The following is a 13,062-nucleotide window of genomic DNA, read 5'->3' on the forward strand; positions in this document are numbered from 1 at the left end:
CTTTCATTTCTGTTTTAAACTGAATGGGTTATTTTACAAGGTAAGGCTTCACATATACTTTAACTATTTCTTATGATTACTAGCAGTGCTTCTTTTCCATACGTTATTTTTTTATTAACCTGCAATCAGCAAGCAGATTTGACAAGTCCCTTCACTTCTTACCTATCGTAGCCCTCTCCTTCATTGGGAGTGTCTAATTACTATCTGTGATGGCCCAGCTAATCTGTTTCATCTCCCTATATAACCTTTTTTCTAGCAGCCAGGGGAGGAAAAAAGGGGAATACTATAGAGCAGTGTTTCTCAACCTTTTTTCAGTCAAGGCACCCTTTAAAATGATGGATAATTCCAAGGCATCCTCTAAAATGATGGGCAGATCCCAAGGCACCCTTTAAAATTATGGACAGTCTTGGGGCACCCCATTCTAAAATGTAAAAACTATTCTAATAGTTTTATATAACACAGCAGCATCCACACACGTAGGACACCCAACGCTAGAGGTAATTTATTCTTCCAAATCAAGTACACCTTTGCACAAGGGTACTGACTAGTATTCCAGTGTTTCTCTCAGTTTTTCTCCATCACTGAGCTAATGTGACCTCAGCACTGAAAGGGGGGGGACGGTCAAAAAGGGATGCTGTGCAGACAACTGACATTCTCCTTATCAACCGATGATGTCATTGGTTGTCAGGACGCCAATGGCTAGATGGTTGTAATGCCGCACAACGAAGACCTGTGGCTTTGTGTAACTAAAAGGCAGGCTTCTTCCACCTGCTGGCTTGTAAACAAGTTTTGGGCAACTTTTAGACATTTTGCCAAGGCACCTCTGAAGAAACCTCAAGGAACCCCAGGGTGCCTGGGCACCCTGGTTGAGAAAGGCTGCTATAGATTGTCACTTGAATCACAGTTCTGAGGGTTTCTGGCATCACAACCAATATGGTGGCATTCAGTAGCAGTCTTTGGGCTTTTGGATGTCTACACAAGGGAGGCTTTTACACGTACATAACATCTAAAATATGTTAAATGCACATATTATCTTATTGAAAGATTTCTGTTGAGATGAATGTTTTTCTGTTAAGCATCATGTCATAGATCGTGAAAGTTTGCACAATGGGGATTGAAATATTTCATACCCAAGGACTCCAAACTTTATTAGCTTGTGATCCATCATTGATTATCAAAACTGCTAGTTAGTCATTTAGTAAAGGAGATTGAACACAATAACCTTGGTTAAAAAATGTTAGCTGTATTAATAAATGTTACAAAATAATTGCTTGACTTTATTTAAAAAAAAAAAAAAATGACGGTAAATAGGGAGAAATGGAATAGGGCTTGCATTTTTATTGCCATGATTTCATTCTTTTCTGTAGGGAGGTCTCATTTAACTTTAGCTACAACAGTCTTTCTAAAACTATGGGTCGGAAACCAAAGCATAATAAATGGGTGAGTGGTGATTGAACTAGCATAAAGACTATAATGACAGTATAGACATATTGGGAACCAGAGACTGGGAGCAGAGAGCACTACACAGACAAGGTCTGAACTCTGCTATACAGGGACCGAAAGATGCTGATTAGAGATGAGCGAATCGAAGCATCCGAAGTGGAATTCGAGTCGAATATCGGAAAAATTTCGATTCGTGCCGAATCCGAAAAACAGCCTAATTCGGACGCGCGAATCGAAATTTTTCCGAAAATGGCGGCTGACATGTGCGGCGACGGAGCGGGGATGTCGGGGAAGGCGCGCAGACAAGGCGCGCTGCCCCATAATGCATTCCTCAACGACATGTGATCGCATCAGCCAATCAGCAGCCAGCCAGCCAGCACTGTGTAATGGTCGAGGTATATATAGCGGCCATTTTGGAAATCTTCATTTGCCTGCAGTCATTGAACAGAGGCAGACCGCTCTGTACTAGGGACAGGGACAGAGTTAGGGCCACAGAAACGAGAATTGGGGACAGAGAGAAGTTACTTAGGGACAGAGAACCATTACTCAGGGACACAGACTTGTTAATGAGGGCCACAGAATCGTTATTTAGGGACAAAGAAACGCTAGTTAGGGCCACAGAATTCATACTCAGGGACAGACAGAATTGTTACTCAGTGCCAGAGAATTGTTACTTAGGGCCACAGAAACGTTATTAGGGCCACAGAATTTTTACTCAGGGACAGACAGAATTGTTACTGAGTGCCAGAGAATTGTTACTCAGGGACAGACAGAATTGTTACTGAGTGCCAGAGAATTCTTACTCAGGGCCACAGAATTCATTCTCAGGGACAGACAGAATTGTTACTCAGGGACAGACAGAATTGTTACTGAGTGCCAGAGAATTGTTACTCAGGGACAGACAGAATTGTTACTGAGTGCCAGAGAATTGTTACTCAGGGACAGACAGAATTGTTACTGAGTGCCAGAGAATTGTTACTCAGGGACAGACAGAATTGTTACTGAGTGCCAGAGAATTGTTACTCAGGGACAGACAGAATTGTTACTGAGTGCCAGAGAATTGTTACTCAGGGACAGACAGAATTGTTACTGAGTGCCAGAGAATTGTTACTCAGGGACAGACAGAATTGTTACTGAGTGCCAGAGAATTGTTACTCAGGGACAGACAGAATTGTTACTGAGTGCCAGAGAATTGTTACTCGCACAGACACAAAATTGTTACTTGCACAGACACAGAATTGTTACTCGCACAGACACAGAATTGTTACTCAGGGCCACAGAATTCATACTCAGGGACAGACAGAATTGTTACTGAGTGCCAGAGAATTGTTACTCAGGGACAGACAGAATTGTTACTGAGTGCCAGAGAATTGTTACTCAGGGACAGACAGAATTGTTACTGAGTGCCAGAGAATTGTTACTCGCACAGACACAAAATTGTTACTTGCACAGACACAGAATTGTTACTCGCACAGACACAGAATTGTTACTCAGGGCCACAGAATTCATACTCAGGGACAGACAGAATTGTTACTGAGTGCCAGAGAATTGTTACTCAGGGACAGACAGAATTGTTACTGAGTGCCAGAGAATTGTTACTCAGGGACAGACAGAATTGTTACTGAGTGCCAGAGAATTGTTACTCGCACAGACACAAAATTGTTACTTGCACAGACACAGAATTGTTACTCGCACAGACACAGAATTGTTACTCAGGGCCACAGAATTCATACTCAGGGACAGACAGAATTGTTACTGAGTGCCAGAGAATTGTTACTCAGGGACAGACAGAATTGTTACTGAGTGCCAGAGAATTGTTACTCAGGGACAGACAGAATTGTTACTGAGTGCCAGAGAATTGTTACTCGCACAGACACAAAATTGTTACTTGCACAGACACAGAATTGTTACTCGCACAGACACAGAATTGTTACTCAGGGCCACAGAATTCATACTCAGGGACAGACAGAATTGTTACTGAGTGCCAGAGAATTGTTACTCAGGGACAGACAGAATTGTTACTGAGTGCCAGAGAATTGTTACTCAGGGACAGACAGAATTGTTACTGAGTGCCAGAGAATTGTTACTCGCACAGACACAAAATTGTTACTTGCACAGACACAGAATTGTTACTCGCACAGACACAGAATTGTTACTCAGGGCCACAGAATTCATACTCAGGGATAGACAGAATTGTTACTGAGTGCCAGAGAATTGTTACTCAGGGACAGACAGAATTGTTACTGAGTGCCAGAGAATTGTTACTCAGGGACAGACAGAATTGTTACTGAGTGCCAGAGAATTGTTACTCAGGGACAGACAGAATTGTTACTGAGTGCCAGAGAATTGTTACTCAGGGACAGACAGAATTGTTACTGAGTGCCAGAGAATTGTTACTCAGGGACAGACAGAATTGTTACTGAGTGCCAGAGAATTGTTACTCAGGGACAGACAGAATTGTTACTGAGTGCCAGAGAATTGTTACTCAGGGACAGACAGAATTGTTACTGAGTGCCAGAGAATTGTTACTCGCACAGACACAAAATTGTTACTTGCACAGACACAGAATTGTTACTCGCACAGACACAGAATTGTTACTCAGGGCCACAGAATTCATACTCAGGGACAGACAGAATTGTTACTGAGTGCCAGAGAATTGTTACTCAGGGACAGACAGAATTGTTACTGAGTGCCAGAGAATTGTTACTCAGGGACAGACAGAATTGTTACTGAGTGCCAGAGAATTGTTACTCGCACAGACACAAAATTGTTACTTGCACAGACACAGAATTGTTACTCGCACAGACACAGAATTGTTACTCAGGGCCACAGAATTCATACTCAGGGACAGACAGAATTGTTACTGAGTGCCAGAGAATTGTTACTCAGGGACAGACAGAATTGTTACTGAGTGCCAGAGAATTGTTACTCAGGGACAGACAGAATTGTTACTGAGTGCCAGAGAATTGTTACTCGCACAGACACAAAATTGTTACTTGCACAGACACAGAATTGTTACTCGCACAGACACAGAATTGTTACTCAGGGCCACAGAATTCATACTCAGGGACAGACAGAATTGTTACTGAGTGCCAGAGAATTGTTACTCAGGGACAGACAGAATTGTTACTGAGTGCCAGAGAATTGTTACTCAGGGACAGACAGAATTGTTACTGAGTGCCAGAGAATTGTTACTCGCACAGACACAAAATTGTTACTTGCACAGACACAGAATTGTTACTCGCACAGACACAGAATTGTTACTCAGGGCCACAGAATTCATACTCAGGGACAGACAGAATTGTTACTGAGTGCCAGAGAATTGTTACTCAGGGACAGACAGAATTGTTACTGAGTGCCAGAGAATTGTTACTCAGGGACAGACAGAATTGTTACTGAGTGCCAGAGAATTGTTACTCGCACAGACACAAAATTGTTACTTGCACAGACACAGAATTGTTACTCGCACAGACACAGAATTGTTACTCAGGGCCACAGAATTCATACTCAGGGATAGACAGAATTGTTACTGAGTGCCAGAGAATTGTTACTCAGGGACAGACAGAATTGTTACTGAGTGCCAGAGAATTGTTACTCAGGGACAGACAGAATTGTTACTGAGTGCCAGAGAATTGTTACTCGCACAGACACAAAATTGTTACTTGCACAGACACAGAATTGTTACTCGCACAGACACAGAATTGTTACTCAGGGCCACAGAATTCATACTCAGGGACAGACAGAATTGTTACTGAGTGCCAGAGAATTGTTACTCAGGGACAGACAGAATTGTTACTGAGTGCCAGAGAATTGTTACTCGCACAGACACAAAATTGTTACTTGCACAGACACAGAATTGTTACTCGCACAGACACAGAATTGTTACTCAGGGCCACAGAATTCATACTCAGGGACAGACAGAATTGTTACTGAGTGCCAGAGAATTGTTACTCAGGGACAGACAGAATTGTTACTGAGTGCCAGAGAATTGTTACTCGCACAGACACAAAATTGTTACTTGCACAGACACAGAATTGTTACTCGCACAGACACAGAATTGTTACTCAGGGCCACAGAATTCATACTCAGGGATAGACAGAATTGTTACTGAGTGCCAGAGAATTGTTACTCAGGGACAGACAGAATTGTTACTGAGTGCCAGAGAATTGTTACTCAGGGACAGACAGAATTGTTACTGAGTGCCAGAGAATTGTTACTCGCACAGACACAAAATTGTTACTTGCACAGACACAGAATTGTTACTCGCACAGACACAGAATTGTTACTCAGGGCCACAGAATTCATACTCAGGGACAGACAGAATTGTTACTGAGTGCCAGAGAATTGTTACTCAGGGACAGACAGAATTGTTACTGAGTGCCAGAGAATTGTTACTCGCACAGACACAAAATTGTTACTTGCACAGACACAGAATTGTTACTCGCACAGACACAGAATTGTTACTCAGGGCCACAGAATTCATACTCAGGGACAGACAGAATTGTTACTGAGTGCCAGAGAATTGTTACTCAGGGACAGACAGAATTGTTACTGAGTGCCAGAGAATTGTTACTCGCACAGACACAAAATTGTTACTTGCACAGACACAGAATTGTTACTCGCACAGACACAGAATTGTTACTCGCACAGACACATAATTGTTACTCAGGGCCACAGAATTCATACTCAGGGACAGACAGAATTGTTACTGAGTGCCAGAGAATTGTTACTCAGGGACACCTAATCGTTGAATTAAATAGTATGTCAGACAACATGCAGAGGAGTGGCAGAGGAGGCAATGTTTTAGGAGCGAGCAGACGTGGCAGCAGAGGAAGGGGTCGAGGCAGCAGTATTCGCAGCCAGAGGCCAGTGCTCCCGGTGTCATCCAGCGGTCGTGTCTCCACCGACAACCCTGCCGTCATTGATTGGTTGGCTCGGTCGTCTTCCTCTTCCCAGGTCACCTCTGACACCTACAGCCAACGGTCGGTGGGTACGTCAGACACAACCGTTAGTTGGCATGGCCCGGGACCAAGCCCACTGAAATCACGTGTCCTCTACCTGCCCCTGTCCTTTGCTGTTCCCTCACCAAGCGAAGTATCGCATGCTGTGGGCTCAGCCCCACTGTACAGTGAGGAAGAGCTAACAGAGAGCGGTCAGGAACGGGGGGAGACATCGGCCTTTTCAGCAGCCAAGCGAACAAGTACTGGCGAGGAGAGTGGCTCGGTAGCCGGTCTAGAGACAGGTCTGTCTCCTGACCCAGACGCAGCCGAGGGGGCTAGTAGTGAGGCGGAGACCCTACTTGATGATGAGGAGGTTGATCGCACTTGGCAGCCTCGTCGTCATCAGGCAATTTCTTCCGCATCATCAGGAGAAGAGGGTGGCAGCTTGGCAGCGAGCAAAACAGTCGGTGGGTTGCCCAGGAGACAGCAGCAGGGTCGCATCAGTGTCAGTGGAGCCAAACGTCCACGGAGTAGAGCACCAGCTCCACTGCAGCCTACCACCACGGCCAGTAGTGGTGCCGTTGCGCACGGAGGAAGTAGCAGTCAGCCAGTGAAGAGTAGCGGGGGCAAAGTTTCCTACTCGGTGGTGTGGCAATTTTTCCTCAAGCCGCCCGAGGAAGTAAACGTAGCCGTATGTCGACTATGTGGCCAGAAATGCAAGCGTGGCCAGGGGGCCCATGTTGGGACTACAGCGTTGCGTCAGCATATGCAGCGTCACCATTCGGTGGCCTGGGAAAACCGTGATAAACATACGGCGGTTCTGCCTGCCCCAGCCCCCGCTCCATCACCCGCTCCGTTACTTGCTCCGTCACCCGACGTCGTCAATCGCCCTCTATCAGCCAGTCAAGGCTCCAACACCTCTGCTGAGGGGAGTTGTCGCTCATTGGCATCTTCCGCTCGTTCAGATGCTCCTTCTCCTGCTACTCCTCTTCTCGGATTCCGTCAACAGTCTTTCTTGGAATCCGTATCCAAGAGACAACAGTTTGCGAGCACGCACCCGACGGTGCAAAAGCTGAACGTCCTCCTGTCCAAGTTGCTGGTGCTGCAGTCCCTCCCTTTCCAACTGGTGGACTCAGCACCTTTCCGAGAAATGATGGCTTGTGCCGCGCCGCGGTGGAGAGTGCCAAGCCGTCATTTCTTTGCCCAAAAGGCAGTGCCAGCCCTGCATTCACATGTAGAAGAGATGGTGGGCCAGTCTTTGAGCATGTCGGTCTCTGCCAAAGTGCACGGCAGCGCCGACGTGTGGAGCTGTAACTACGGTCAGGGACAGTACATGTCATTTACGGCCCACTGGGTGAACGTGGTGCCGGCACAGCCGCACCAGCAACTTGGACAGGTCACGACGCTTTTGCCTCCACGTTTGCACGTCCTTGGTCCAGCAAGCATGTCCGCCTCTACCACCTCTTTTTCCGCCGTGTCCTCAGCCGCCACCCCCGTGCCAAGTCCCATTACCCGACCGGCATATCACATGTGCAGGGCGCAACGGTGTCACGCTGTGCTGCACCTGGTATGCCTTGGCGAACGTAGTCACACAGGGGAGGAACTGCTGAGTGTAATGAACAGAGAAATCGACAGATGGCTGTCTCCGCGCAAACTAAAAATCGGAACCATGTTGACTGACAACGGAAAGAACATGGTGTCTGCTCTGCGTCAAGGAAGGTTGTGCCATGCGCCATGCATGGCTCACGTGTTCAATCTGGTTGTCAAGCGGTTCCTAAAATCCACCATCCCACTGCAAGACATCCTTAAAATGTCACGTAAACTGTGCATGCATTTCAGCCATTCCTACACCGCAAAGAACACCCTCATTGAGCTGCAGCGGCAGAACGGAATTCCACAGCATCGCCTGATCTGCGACGTTGCAACAAGGTGGAATTCAACCCTACACATGTTAGACCGCCTTTACGAGCAGCGAAAGGCCATCACCGATTTCCTGATGTTACAAGCGGATAAAGGTACTCCCCTGTGTAACTTAGATGTCAGCCATTGGCAGCTCATGCGTGACACCTGCCGCTTGCTCAGGCCCTTTGAGGAGGCCACGCTATTCGTGAGTCGGCAGGACTATGGGATGAACGACGTCATTCCTCTGTTGCACGTCCTGGAACAAATGCTGTTAACAATGGCTGGTCAGGGTGCGGTAGACGTGGCGCACAGATCTCAACGCCACATGACCCCTGTGGGGGCAGGACAGGAAGAAGAGGAGGAGGTAGAGGAGGACATTTGTGCTCAGGAATTATTGAGTGAAATGGGTGGTTTTTCCACTCAGCGGACAGGAGTGGAGGAGCAGGAGCATCTGGTAGAGGAGGAGGAGGAGGAGACAGAGGACCCAGACGCACCGTGGCAGTATGCTGTGGAGATGGAGGCAGGGAGTCCCTCGCATTCCTTGGCACAAATGGCCCATAGCATGCTCGGTTGCTTGCGTAGCGACAGCCGAATAATAACCATCAGACAGAGGGATGACTTTTGGCTGTCCACCTTGTTGGACCCTCGCTACCGGTCCAAAATGGTGGCCTTTTTCACACCTGCTGAGAGGGAGGCCAAAATTACGTACTATAAAAACCACCTATGTAGTCAGTTGGTCTCTGCCTTTGTGCGCCAACGTCCATCCTCAGACACTGTGGGCCCTGTGCGCTCGCGTTCCGCTGGCATGGCAGCAGGGGAGGGGTGGGGTGGTAGGAGCAGTGGCAGCTCCACCAGCAGCGGCTGCCTCAGTCTGCAGTCGATGATGAGTAGCTTTCTTCACCAGCGCAGTGAGGAAACTACTAACCAGCCGCAGCAGCAGCAGCAGCATCAGGTGGACCTGGAGCAGGAGCTCAAACAACAGGCTTGGGCCTACTTGGACAGCACCCTGCCAACCGAGGTAGACAATCCCCTTGACTACTGGGCAACGAAACTTGACCTTTGGCCCCAACTAGCTGAATTTGCCCTTGAAAGGCTGTCATGCCCGGCCAGTAGCGTGGCATCGGAGCGCGTGTTTAGTGCGGCAGGAGGTATTGTAACTCCGCGGAGGACACGACTGTCCACCCAAAGTGTGGAGAGACTCACGTTTGTGAAAATGAATCAGGCGTGGATTAGTCTGGATTTCAAACCACCAGTTCCTGACACAACTGACTAAATCCGCCATGAATCATGCCTCAAACATGTGCCACTTTCAGGTCTCCTCACACTGCTGGTGTGTTTAATTTTTTGACATAGGGTGCAGGCAGATTACGGGCCTCACATAGCTGCTGCCAGGCCCCTAATCTGCCATGGGCCCCTATATACCGCCTCCTCATGCTGCTGCCAAGTCCAGAGTCTGTCATGGGTCCCTGTACGGCCTCCCATTGCTGCTGTCTCCATCGCCACACTCTGCTGCCATGTGCCACTTTCAGGTCTCTTCACACTGCTGGTGTGTTAAATTTTTTGACATAGGGTGCAGGCAGATTACGGGCCTCACATAGCTGCTGCCAGGCCCCTAATCTGCCATGGGCCCCTATATACCGCCTCCTCATGCTGCTGCCAAGTCCAGAGTCTGTCATGGGTCCCTGTACGGCCTCCCATTGCTGCTGTCTCCATCGCCACACTCTGCTGCCATGTGCCACTTTCAGGTCTCTTCACACTGCTGGTGTGTTTAATTTTTTGACATAGGGTGCAGGCAGATTACGGGCCTCACATAGCTGCTGCCAGGCCCCTAATCTGCCATGGGCCCCTATATACCGCCTCCTCATGCTGCTGCCAAGTCCAGAGTCTGTCATGGGTCCCTGTACGGCCTCCCATTGCTGCTGTCTCCATCGCCACACTCTGCTGCCATGTGCCACTTTCAGGTCTCTTCACACTGCTGGTGTGTTAAATTTTTTGACATAGGGTGCAGGCAGATTACGGGCCTCACATAGCTGCTGCCAGGCCCCTAATCTGCCATGGGCCCCTATATACCGCCTCCTCATGCTGCTGCCAAGTCCAGAGTCTCTCATGGGTCCCTGTACGGCCTCCCATTGCTGCTGTCTCCATCGCCACACTCTGCTGCCATGTGCCACTTTCAGGTCTCTTCACACTGCTGGTGTGTTAAATTTTTTGACATAGGGTGCAGGCAGATTACGGGCCTCACATAGCTGCTGCCAGGCCCCTAATCTGCCATGGGCCCCTATATACCGCCTCCTCATGCTGCTGCCAAGTCCAGAGTCTGTCATGGGTCCCTGTACGGCCTCCCATTGCTGCTGTCTCCATCGCCACACTCTGCTGCCATGTGCCACTTTCAGGTCTCTTCACACTGCTGGTGTGTTAAATTTTTTGACATAGGGTGCAGGCAGATTACGGGCCTCACATAGCTGCTGCCAGGCCCCTAATCTGCCATGGGCCCCTATATACCGCCTCCTCATGCTGCTGCCAAGTCTAGAGTCTCTCATGGGTCCCTGTACGGCCTCCCATTGCTGCTGTCTCCATCGCCACACTCTGCTGCCATGTGCCACTTTCAGGTCTCTTCACACTGCTGGTGTGTTAAATTTTTTGACATAGGGTGCAGGCAGATTACGGGCCTCACATAGCTGCTGCCAGGCCCCTAATCTGCCATGGGCCCCTATATACCGCCTCCTCATGCTGCTGCCAAGTCCAGAGTCTGTCATGGGTCCCTGTACGGCCTCCCATTGCTGCTGTCTCCATCGCCACACTCTGCTGCCATGTGCCACTTTCAGGTCTCTTCACACTGCTGGTGTGTTAAATTTTTTGACATAGGGTGCAGGCAGATTACGGGCCTCACATAGCTGCTGCCAGGCCCCTAATCTGCCATGGGCCCCTATATACCGCCTCCTCATGCTGCTGCCAAGTCCAGAGTCTGTCATGGGTCCCTGTACGGCCTCCCATTGCTGCTGTCTCCATCGCCACACTCTGCTGCCATGTGCCACTTTCAGGTCTCTTCACACTGCTGGTGTGTTTAATTTTTTGACATAGGGTGCAGGCAGATTACGGGCCTCACATAGCTGCTGCCAGGCCCCTAATCTGCCATGGGCCCCTATATACCGCCTCCTCATGCTGCTGCCAAGTCCAGAGTCTGTCATGGGTCCCTGTACGGCCTCCCATTGCTGCTGTCTCCATCGCCACACTCTGCTGCCATGTGCCACTTTCAGGTCTCTTCACACTGCTGGTGTGTTAAATTTTTTGACATAGGGTGCAGGCAGATTACGGGCCTCACATAGCTGCTGCCAGGCCCCTAATCTGCCATGGGCCCCTATATACCGCCTCCTCATGCTGCTGCCAAGTCCAGAGTCTGTCATGGGTCCCTGTACGGCCTCCCATTGCTGCTGTCTCCATCGCCACACTCTGCTGCCATGTGCCACTTTCAGGTCTCTTCACACTGCTGGTGTGTTAAATTTTTTGACATAGGGTGCAGGCAGATTACGGGCCTCACATAGCTGCTGCCAGGCCCCTAATCTGCCATGGGCCCCTATATACCGCCTCCTCATGCTGCTGCCAAGTCCAGAGTCTGTCATGGGTCCCTGTACGGCCTCCCATTGCTGCTGTCTCCATCGCCACACTCTGCTGCCATGTGCCACTTTCAGGTCTCTTCACACTGCTGGTGTGTTTAATTTTTTGACATAGGGTGCAGGCAGATTACGGGCCTCACATAGCTGCTGCCAGGCCCCTAATCTGCCATGGGCCCCTATATACCGCCTCCTCATGCTGCTGCCAAGTCCAGAGTCTGTCATGGGTCCCTGTACGGCCTCCCATTGCTGCTGTCTCCATCGCCACACTCTGCTGCCATGTGCCACTTTCAGGTCTCTTCACACTGCTGGTGTGTTAAATTTTTTGACATAGGGTGCAGGCAGATTACGGGCCTCACATAGCTGCTGCCAGGCCCCTAATCTGCCATGGGCCCCTATATACCGCCTCCTCATGCTGCTGCCAAGTCCAGAGTCTGTCATGGGTCCCTGTACGGCCTCCCATTGCTGCTGTCTCCATCGCCACACTCTGCTGCCATGTGCCACTTTCAGGTCTCTTCACACTGCTGGTGTGTTAAATTTTTTGACATAGGGTGCAGGCAGATTACGGGCCTCACATAGCTGCTGCCAGGCCCCTAATCTGCCATGGGCCCCTATATACCGCCTCCTCATGCTGCTGCCAAGTCCAGAGTCTGTCATGGGTCCCTGTACGGCCTCCCATTGCTGCTGTCTCCATCGCCACACTCTGCTGCCATGTGCCACTTTCAGGTCTCTTCACACTGCTGGTGTGTTTAATTTTTTGACATAGGGTGCAGGCAGATTACGGGCCTCACATAGCTGCTGCCAGGCCCCTAATCTGCCATGGGCCCCTATATACCGCCTCCTCATGCTGCTGCCAAGTCTAGAGTCTGTCATGGGTCCCTGTACGGCCTCCCATTGCTGCTGTCTCCATCGCCACACTCTGCTGCCATGTGCCACTTTCAGGTCTCTTCACACTGCTGGTGTGTTAAATTTTTTGACATAGGGTGCAGGCAGATTACGGGCCTCACATAGCTGCTGCCAGGCCCCTAATCTGCCATGGGCCCCTATATACCGCCTCCTCATGCTGCTGCCAAGTCCAGAGTCTCTCATGGGTCCCTGTACGGCCTCCCATTGCTGCTGTCTCCATCGCCACACTCTGCTGCCATGTGCCACTTTCAGGTCTCTTC

The 13,062-nt window shown here is 49.4% G+C and overlaps 1 protein-coding gene across 10 annotated transcripts in view; it reads left to right on the top strand.

The window, feature by feature from the left end:
* The window catches only part of ROBO2 (roundabout guidance receptor 2), a 1,216,825-nt gene that overhangs the window by 321,652 nt on the left and 882,111 nt on the right, over positions 1-13,062 (top strand). The window lies entirely within an intron of this gene.

The sequence above is a fragment of the Staurois parvus genome, unplaced genomic scaffold, assembly GCF_062004578.1.
Source record: "Staurois parvus isolate SC_StPar_1 unplaced genomic scaffold, SC_StPar_1.0 ptg000299l, whole genome shotgun sequence".
Classification (NCBI taxonomy): Eukaryota; Metazoa; Chordata; class Amphibia; order Anura; family Ranidae; genus Staurois; species Staurois parvus.